Raw genomic sequence first — 10,165 nt, forward strand, 5'->3', positions numbered from 1 at the left:
AGTTATAATGAAAATCCTACAATTTGGTGACAACTCATATCATGGACTGCTGATACCAACCTACCATGATCTGTCAGTGGTGAACCTCTTCATTCATTCTGAAGGGTAATAGTCTTTATGACACTCAAGAAAATTGCTATTGGTGAGGCCAGCCACATAATATGTTATTTAGTGGGAAAGGAATATTGTTAGTTTATCCATGCACTCCCTGTTAATCTGGTGCGAAACAATAAATTAATCAAGTCGAGTGCTGATGGGGTATCACCCACTGATCCTTGGCATCATCAAAACATTATATTTGCACTGTACCTCAGCTGGTATAGTGTCTCCCCTCGCACTCCTTTTAGTCCCAAGTAGGGTTCTTCAATTGGAAAAAAACCTTTTATGATTCACTTTTCAAGAAAATATTAAATGTCCGTACGACAATGAAAGTGTTGAATTTCTTGTTTATTTGCTTGTTTTCACTGTTACAAAGAAAATTATATGCAGTTCTTGTGGTTTCATCCCCCAAATATTCAATCAATAGAAACATGCTTGAAAGTAACATTCCTCAATGCATTTCGGACTTTGAGTCCTTCATCAGGGGTAATTAAATACAAATTCATACAAAAAATGCATATTACCAGCTGCTCAATGTTTATTTTCACTGCGTGTTCGGGTCAAGCTCAGGCGCCAAGATTTCCACGGGCACACAGTGAATATTTGCCATTTACGAGGATCGAACACGCTTGTGATTGGCGCAAGAAGTAACACACTGACATCAAAGTAAACATGAGCAGGCCGCAATATGCTGCTTTGATATGAATTCATATTTAATTCCCTCCTGATGAAGGATCCTAGCTCTGAAATGCATTGAGGATTGTTACTTTTGAGCATTTACTATTGGTTGAATATTTGTGAGATGAAACCACAAGAACTGCATATAATTTTAAACAGTGAAAAGAAGCAAATAAATGAAACAGTGAAAAGAAGCAAATGAATGAAAAATCAACCATTTCATTGTCGTACGAACATTTTCAAATATTTTCTTGAAAAGTGAATCATAAAAGTTAGTTTACAGTAAAGAACTTAGCAAGCCTCCAAGCACCCGCTAAAAGGTAAACCATATATTTTCATATATATTGTTAAAAAGTTCATATTGTTTCTCATATTAATTCTTTATTGGTCCTGTGCCCTCAGTCAGCCAGCACATGTTTTGTCAATGGGCGTCTTACCCCACAACTTTGTCAGGGCTGGATTAGAACAAAAAATTCACGTGCAAATATGAATAAATATCCCTATTGCAAACAGAATCTCCCTGTCGTAAAGTTGTCACTGCCCAATACATTGGCCATTCAATGGACATGTGGAGGAAACCCATGCATCCATAATTACCATGCACGTAAGTTGTGTGCATAAAGCATCTGATCTAGTTATAATACCATACTGTCAGAAATAGGGGTCTCTAGTTGGCAGAGGTAGGTACCTTTGATCAAGGAGGGGCCCTTGCTCCTAGTCAGGGTAAGGGGGCTACACTTCTAAAATAACCCCTGTTCACCCCCTTGGTAGCTTGGCACAAGAAGGCAGGCTTCTCTCAAAGGCAGTGTGTAAACCATTTGTGAACACATACAGTAATACAGTGAAAACACTACAAATGGACACCACACCAGTTTAGAAAAATAAGTAATCTTTAGTAGACTTAACACAAGACCAAACGACAAAAATCCACCATACACTATCAAGAATATGACTTTCAGATGGTAGAAATAACTCTGTTCAATGTAGATGATAAATGTGACACTTTACTCTCAAAGTACTTTGGATGCGTCACGCAACATAAACAAAAGGGTCGCAGGGAAGGTGATGCTTCAGTTCCTTGCTTCGGGGGAGGTGGCACACCTGTTCCTTACTGCAGCGCAGGGGAGGCGATGCGTCTGTTCCTTACTGGAGAGGAGGCAAAGTGTATTTTTCTTACTGTCTTCCGGTGCGATGCGACAAGGTGGCGCCTCAATGCAACGATCCGGTGCGATGCTATAAAATGGCGTCTTTGATGCGATCCGACAACGTGGATGCGATGCGTGCACACCCGAAGGCCGTGTGGTGAACTCGAGGGTTTCTTGAGCCGCGACAGGCCCTGCGACATGCTTCTCCTGTAATGCCACGGCAACCTCTGCAGCGGCGGCACGCTTCTCCGGTGATGCAACACTCTTCTTCGGTGATGCGACGGCGAACAGCTGCGGCGGCGACACGCTTCTTCGGCGATGCGACGGCAACTGCTGCGGCGGCAACACGCTTCTTCTTCGTTGTGTCGCGCTTCCATCTCCCAGCGATACGCCGTCTCCTGAGAGCCCAAAACAACAGCAGACACCTCCCTGCAGGTAGAATTCCCAGCAAGGGAATTCAGTGTAAGCTGGTGGTGACGTCTTTTTGTGTCCCTGAGACTTCAGAACAGGAGGAAAGCTCAGCTCCAAGCCCTTGGAGATCTTCCTCAATATAGTAAAAGTACACACAAAGTTCCTTTTCTCTTTTCCTTGGCAATAAGTAACCACTGCAGACCAACCCCAAACAGCAAATGGCACAGGCGCAGTCTTATCCTTCAGCTTCCTTGGTTTCTCTCCTTGGCAAAGGGTTCGTCTTAATTCCCAGAAGTGATCTAAAGTTCTGGGGTCTGGGCCCCAATATTTATACTGCAAAATCCTTGGTCCTCTGAAAACAGAGAGCGTCTGTACCCAGCCAAAACCAGTTCTGTCCTCACTGGTGCATCTTCCTGGCAGGAGGTGGAGACAGCATTGTTGAAAGCAGACCTGGCCCAGGTAGTTGAAAGGAAGTCTCCTCCCTCTACTCTCTATCCTATGAAGGTTCAGGCAAGTGAAAGGAAATCTCCTCCCCCTACTCTCTATTCAATGCAGGTCGTATTCAGCCCAGCCCTGACCCATCAGACTGCTGGAGCCAAGGCCCTCTCCAGCCCCCTGTCACTCACAAACCAGACATGGAATACACAAACCTAGCAGAGGCATACAGGATGGTTAGGCAAAAAAATACCTACTTTCTAAAAGTGGTATTTTCAAACACGGAATGTAATAATCACCCATACTAAAAGATGTATTTTAACATTCTGAGTTCAGGCGTACTAAACTTGTCTTTAGGTCTCGCTGAGCCAATGCGCTTGCGCATTGCTCCGGCAAGAATAATATAGGGGCTCCAGGGAAGCCTGCCAGAGGGTTTTGGAATGCGGATTACGGCCAGTGCATGTGCGACGGGCGCGCGCTCGCCATTTGCTCCCCGCCCCCCATCAGACTTGAAAGGAAGCCGCTCGCACACCACCATTTGTCTGAGCCTCGGCATCAGACTTCAAAGGAAACTGCTCCCCGCCCCACCCCACCCCATCAAACTTCAAAGGAATGCGCTCCCGAACTTGCTGGCCTCACTCTCGTGAGCCTTTATTTACTTGTTTCCTATTTCTCCTCAATCTCTTCTAAGTTCTTCCTACTCCATCTTCACTTCCCCGCTCTCTCTTGCTTCCTTTCCCCACCTTTCCTCCTAACATTCCATGTTGTGCTGTTTATGTTATGTTGTTATATTATACAACGTTATGTAATTTTGGGACACACTTGTATGTAATGTTGATTTGTGCAGCGCTGCCAGTATTTCTGCTCCTACACAATGTTTGCTCCTGTTCCCTCTCTCACCTTCCGCTCAATCACCCCTCTCTCATTTCCATACATCCTCCGCCTATTTTCTCTAACTTCTCTGTTCTCTCCCTTGCACTTTTATTTTCAGTCTGTCACTCACTCCTTTCATCTCCTCGCCTCTAGCATCATTCTTTCCTCCTTATTCATTTATTTTCGTCTTCCTCATCCCACTTTTCTGCTCTTCGACTCTCCTTTCTCACTTAATCTTGCAGTTCCTCTCGGTTTATTTCCTCGGTGCTCTCATGCCGCAGTCCTTCTTTGCGGTTGTTCCTTGCATTGACTACCCACGTAGCCTCTCCTTGCTTTCCCTCATCTGTTACTCCACTGCTTGTCTGCTGTCTTTCATTCTATTTCCAGCTGTTTTGTCTGTCCCTGTCCTCTGTCTTTTGTGGCACCCCGCCGGTTCACCCCTTTCTCTCTCCTCGTAATGTTACCTCTCTCTGATTTTTTTTCTCCTCTGCGATCCCTCAGTTCTCCTCTGCTGTCTCCTACCCCCTGTCTTCTACATGTATGTCTCTCCCTTCTTCTCCGTCCACCCCTTCTGTCTCCTACAGGGCTGCCCCCTCCCAGCTCTGGGTCCTTAGCTGAGATCCATTCCTTCTCTGCAGTCTTTCTTCTCTCTACCGCCCACCTTGCCTCTCCTCCCCCTCTTTCAGGTGTGCTCCACTCTGTCTTCCCTTCTCTCTCTTACGGATCTGTTCTCTCCCAGCTCTCTGTTCTTCGAGTATTTTCATCTTCCTCATCCCACTTTTCTGCTCTTAGACTTTTCTTTCTCACTTAATCTTGCAGTTCCTCTTGGTTTCTTTCCTCGGCGCGCTCATGCCGCAGTACTTCTTTGCGGTTGTTCCTTGCATTGACTACCCACGTAGCCTCTCCTTGCTTTCCCTCATCTGTTACTCCACTGCTTGTCTGCTGTCTTTCATTCTATTTCGAGCTGTTTTGTCTGTCCCTGTTCTCTGTCTTTTGTGGCGCCCCGCCTGTTCACTCCTTTCTCTTTCCTCGTAATGTTACCTCTCTTTGATTTTTTTTTTCTCCTCTGCGATCCCTCAGTTCTTCCCTGCTGTCTCCTCCCCCCTGTCTTCTACAGGTATGTCTCTCCCTTCTTCTCCGTCCACCCCTTCTGTCTCCTACAGGGCTGCCCTCTCCCAGCTCTGGGTCCTTAGCTGAGCTCCATTCCTTCTCTGCAGTCTTTCTTCTCTCTACCGCCCACCTTGCTTCTCCTCCCTCTCTTTCCGGTGTGCTCCACTCTGTCTTCCCTTCTCTCTCCTACGAATCTGTTCTCTCCCAGCTCCCTGTTCTTCGAGGTGATTTTCCTCCCTCCCTGTTGTCTTCCTGTTTCTCTCTCCTTTACATTGTCTTTCTCTGCTCTCTTTCCTCTGTTGTGCTCTGCACCTCCTCTGTTATCTTTCCTTCTCTCTATCCTCTTAAGCCTTCTTCAGTGCTGTCTCGCCCTTTTTTAGGTTTCACCTAAAGAGAGCATGCGCTGTCAGCGAAAACAATTATCCTAAAAAGGGAGCTTAGAGCCCGCCCATTACTTACCATTATTTACCATTGGTAGACTCCCACATCATTCTTGCTTCTTTGCTTACCATTCGTCAGCTGCTCCTCCTGGCACCCTCACATCTCCTCACCCTCGCATCCCCTCACCCTCCCTCACACCCTAACCCTCACACCCCCTCACCCTCACACCCTCTCACACACACCCTCTCACCCTCACCCACCCTCTCAACCTCACCCTCACACACCCTCACCCTCACACCCCTCACCCTCACAGACACCCTCACACCCCCTCACCCTCACAGACACCCTCACACCCCCTCACCCTCACACCCCCTTACCCTCACCCCCACACCCTCACACACCCTCACCCTCACACCCCTTCACACCCCCTCACACCCTCACACACCCTCACACCCCCTCATCCTCACACCCACTCACCCTCACACCCCCTCACCCTCACACCCCCTCACCCTCTCACCACCTCACCCACCTCACCCTCACACACCCTCACTCACACACCCCCTCACCCTCACACCCTCACACACCCTCACCCTCACACACCCTCACCCTCACCCTCACTCACCCTCACTTACCCTCACTCACCCTCACACACACTCACACCCTCACCACCATAGCATAACAAAACATAGCATAGCATAGCATAACAAAAAAAAGCATAGGATACAAAAAAACATAGCATAGCATAACAAAACAAAGCATAGGATAGCAAAACAAAACATAGCATAGCATAGCAAAACACAACAAAGCATATCATAGCATAACAAAACACAACAAAACATATCATAGCATAACAAAATATAGCATAACAAAACAAAGCATAGCATGACATAACAAAGCATTGCAAAACAAAACAGCATAGTATAACAAAACATAGCATAACATAACATAAAACAAAGCATAGCATGACAAAACATAGCATAACAAAACACAACAAAACAGCAGAACAAAACATAGCATAACATAACAAAACATAGCATAACATAACATAAAACAAAGCATAGCATGACAAAACATAGCATAACAAAACACAACAAAACATAGCATGCATAACTAAATATAGCATTGCAAAGCATAGCAAAACATAGCATAGCATAACAAAACACAACACAACATAGCATAGCATAACAAAACAAAGCTTAGCATAGCATAACAAAACATAGCATAACAAAGCATATCATAACAAAGCATATCATAACAAAGCATATCATAACAAAGCATAGCATAACAAAACAAAGCATAGGATAGCAAAACTTGGCATAGCATAGTATAACAAAACTAAGCATAGTATAGCAAAACATAGCATAGCATAACAAAGCATAGCATAGCATAACAAAACACAGCATAGCATAACATAACAAATCAAAGCATAGGATAGCAAAACATAGCATAGCATAACAAAACAAAACATAGAATAGCAAAACAAAACATAGCATAGCATACAGCATCACTCCGCACCACCACAGCATCACTCAGGGGCACCACAACATCACTATGCGCTACCACAGTATCACTGAACGCCACAGCATCACTTGTTCGCCATCACAACATCAATCAACGCTACCACAGCATCAATCTGTGCAACCATTCAACAACACCTGGTTCAAATATATTCTCTCAATGTTTCAAGCTTTATTACAAATGTAACAAAAAGATGTTAATATTTCACTTTGGTCCTAGGATTTTCGTCACAGTAAAATACACTGAACATAATCTTCACAAAAGTTATTTACAAAACTTTAAGCTATTGCCATTATAAATTACAATAACTTTTATTTAAGTATTAATTATTGGAAAAAAATTAAAAGCCATTGTTATTTGTAATATCAATACATGTAAGTCACGTAAATACAACACATATTGCATTACAAATGCTATAGGTGTCACATTTGCGAAAGTTATAACTATTGGCATTGTAAATGACAAAGCTATTAATTTTGCTATTTTCAAAAACAAAACATAAATAAAAGATGTGTCATTTACAAGAACAATAGCTCAAACTTTCCTAATTCGAGATCTATTACATTGCAAATGCTTGTTCTACCTTGTTACCTGGGTCACTTTGGATTTTAAGATGTTATAATCAAACTGCCCACTCTGGACTATGGGAACACGTAGCCTTGCATTAATGAAAAACAAAATTGGTTCTAATTCACTATCAGGACATGCCACTCCCACCAGGGCATGTCCTACCTTTTACATACAATGCACCCTGCCCACAGGAGTTCCTTGGGCCTACCTTAGGGGTGACTAATATGTAGAAAAGGGATGGCTTCGGAACTGGCAAGTGGCTACACTTGCCAAGTCGACATGGCAGTCCCAGACTGCACACAAGCTCTGCAATGGCAGACCTGAGACAAACATTTACAGGCTGCTTCTGTGAGTGGCACAACCAGTGCTGCAAGCCCACCAGCAGCATTTGATTTTCAGGCCCTGGGCACACATGGTGCACTGTATTAGGGCCTGACAAGTAAATCAAATAAGCCAACCATGGAGTCACCAATCAATTACAACAATTTATAATAGGGAGCACTTGCACTTTGGTACTGAATAGCAGTGGCAAAGTGCCCAAAGCATCTAGGCCAGGAAAAACACAGGAGGCAACAGCAAACAAATGGAAGGGACACCCACGTCAACGGTGCCAGGTCTAACACATACACAAAACAATATTGTAACCATGCTATTTAAAAATTATTCTGTCATGCACATTGTGGTCCTCATAAGACACGCAAGAGTTCCAAAACCAAGGATTGTACACTGTCCGCATGGTTATACACATGCAGCACCTATGCCACATGATAATTGACCCTCCATTGAAATAAAAGAGCCCATCATGCTCACTCTATGAGCTCAACATGTCAGTGACAAGCAAATCTCATGTTCCAACGTCATACACCAACACCATAGAAGTTCAGGCACGTATCTAAGAAAGAGAGAGAGCACACTTCCTTATTGCCTTGATTAGGTTATTACCCCAATCACTAAAGCACCCATCAAGTGTGAATTATACCTTTAATGTATCAATTGAAGCTGGAATAAAACAAAACATAAAATATCCATCGGTTCACCTCATGCAGTGGGACCAGTGTTACTTCTAAGTGAGTATGGTGGAGGGTAAATCAAAACCCATAGCTAAAATCAGGAAAAATTATTGTGCCTGTCAGGTTATCCAATTGATCGCAGTATGACGATCACTGACTCAAAAGAAAATATATAATTCAATAAAGACAATCACTATCTTCTTCCTTCCTTCACTGAGGTGGCCTAGTCTACCCCATATAATCTTCCATTACTCACTAAAGTTTAAATCACACTCCATTCGTCTCGGAGTCAGCGCATACACTACTTCTGCCGCCTTCTACAAAACATTTGCCTTTCCCTTTTGGAACCACTCCAGGAATTTTTCAATTCCTTTAAACCCACAAAACACATAATAAATAGCATGGAGGAGGCTGTGAAAATTATTCTCATGAAGCTAAGGAAGGACCAGGGACACCCTAATGATATAGGATTTCAATGTAGTTTTTATTTGTTACGGAACTCCTCCGGAGGTCCACAAAAGTACACCAATACAATAAAAAACATACTTTAAATACTTTTTTTGTATTTTTTTTTAAATACACCAATAAATAAAAACGGAGTAAAGAGAGAAAAACATACTTTGTAAAAGATATAAAATTCTACATTGTCCAACCAAGAAACAACATACAAACTAAATCATCATCATATAGGATGATACTTCTCATGAGCATTAATTATAATCTCTTCATGAGATTTTTGAAACCCAACTGGAACACATACTGCCCAAGCTAGTCCACCCTGATCAAGCTAAATTTATCAAAAGAAGGCAGACTAGTGACAACACAACAAAAGTTCTGCTTTTGATTGATGTGGCTGAAATGCCCTTTTGTTAGTCCTCTATGCATGCACCTGAGAGTTGACTTCACACCCCATGCAAATAAACTATATAGATCTATCAACATCAACTTACAAAGCTGGGGAGCCTACAATGCCTCCTGAATTGTGCACATACCAGGAATTCAAATGACTATCCATCCCAAAATGTTGTACATCTTCCAAGCACTACTACTATAGGTGACGAGGCAGGACCTGTTGAGACTCCAATAAGTTCATTTAGGATTATGGTCAAGCAAGGGGGGAACTGAGAATGCGTAAGTCACAAGGCACCTGACATCCATGTAAGGGAGGACTGGAAATCTCAAGCATTATTAGATAGTATCATGCAGGACAACTTTAGAATTTGGCGTAAGGGCTGTAAGTAGCATAGAGAAGGGATTGTGTATGGTAATTCGTAATTTGACTAAGAAACTGCTTTGGGAGGCTTCATGGATACTTTTTTATGTTAATGTTTGAGGTATTCGTAAAGCGTGCTTATGTTAAAGTTCATGGTACGCATGGATCATGGTCCTGAGGATGCTGTAGTGTAGATTGAAGGGGACTGATGGCCTAAGGGTGAGGAATAGCTTCTCTGAACAGTAATGTTGTTGTTGTTTCCTGTGTAAAGAGCTTTAATTTCCAACCTCGACAACCCAAAAAAAATTCTGATCCTAGGTAGAAGTTCACATCTTGGGGAACATGACCAGAATCCTGACGGTGCAACGTTGAGAATGACGGGGTATAACAAAGTAATTTGTTTTGCAAGAAAGCAGGGGCTTGTCCATGAATGATTTTAGGTAGGATAGCCTTAGCCACAAAGACAATATGGAATTCAATGGGCAGCCAGAGGAGAGAGAAAAGATTATGCAAGATATGGTCTTGAAGCGAGGAATGGGCGATTAACCTACCTGCAGCATTTTGAATGAATAGAAGTCTTATGATTAGCTTTTTGGGAAGGTCCAGATAACATTGGATTGACGTAGTCTAGACACACATAATTAAGTGTGGTCATAACTAACTTATGCGACGAGCTGGGAAAAAAGGTAGGATTTTTTTTAGAAGTTTCAGGTGTCGGGAGC

This window comes from Lissotriton vulgaris, chromosome 12 (assembly GCF_964263255.1).
Source record: "Lissotriton vulgaris chromosome 12, aLisVul1.2, whole genome shotgun sequence".
Lineage (NCBI taxonomy): Eukaryota > Metazoa > Chordata > Amphibia > Caudata > Salamandridae > Lissotriton > Lissotriton vulgaris.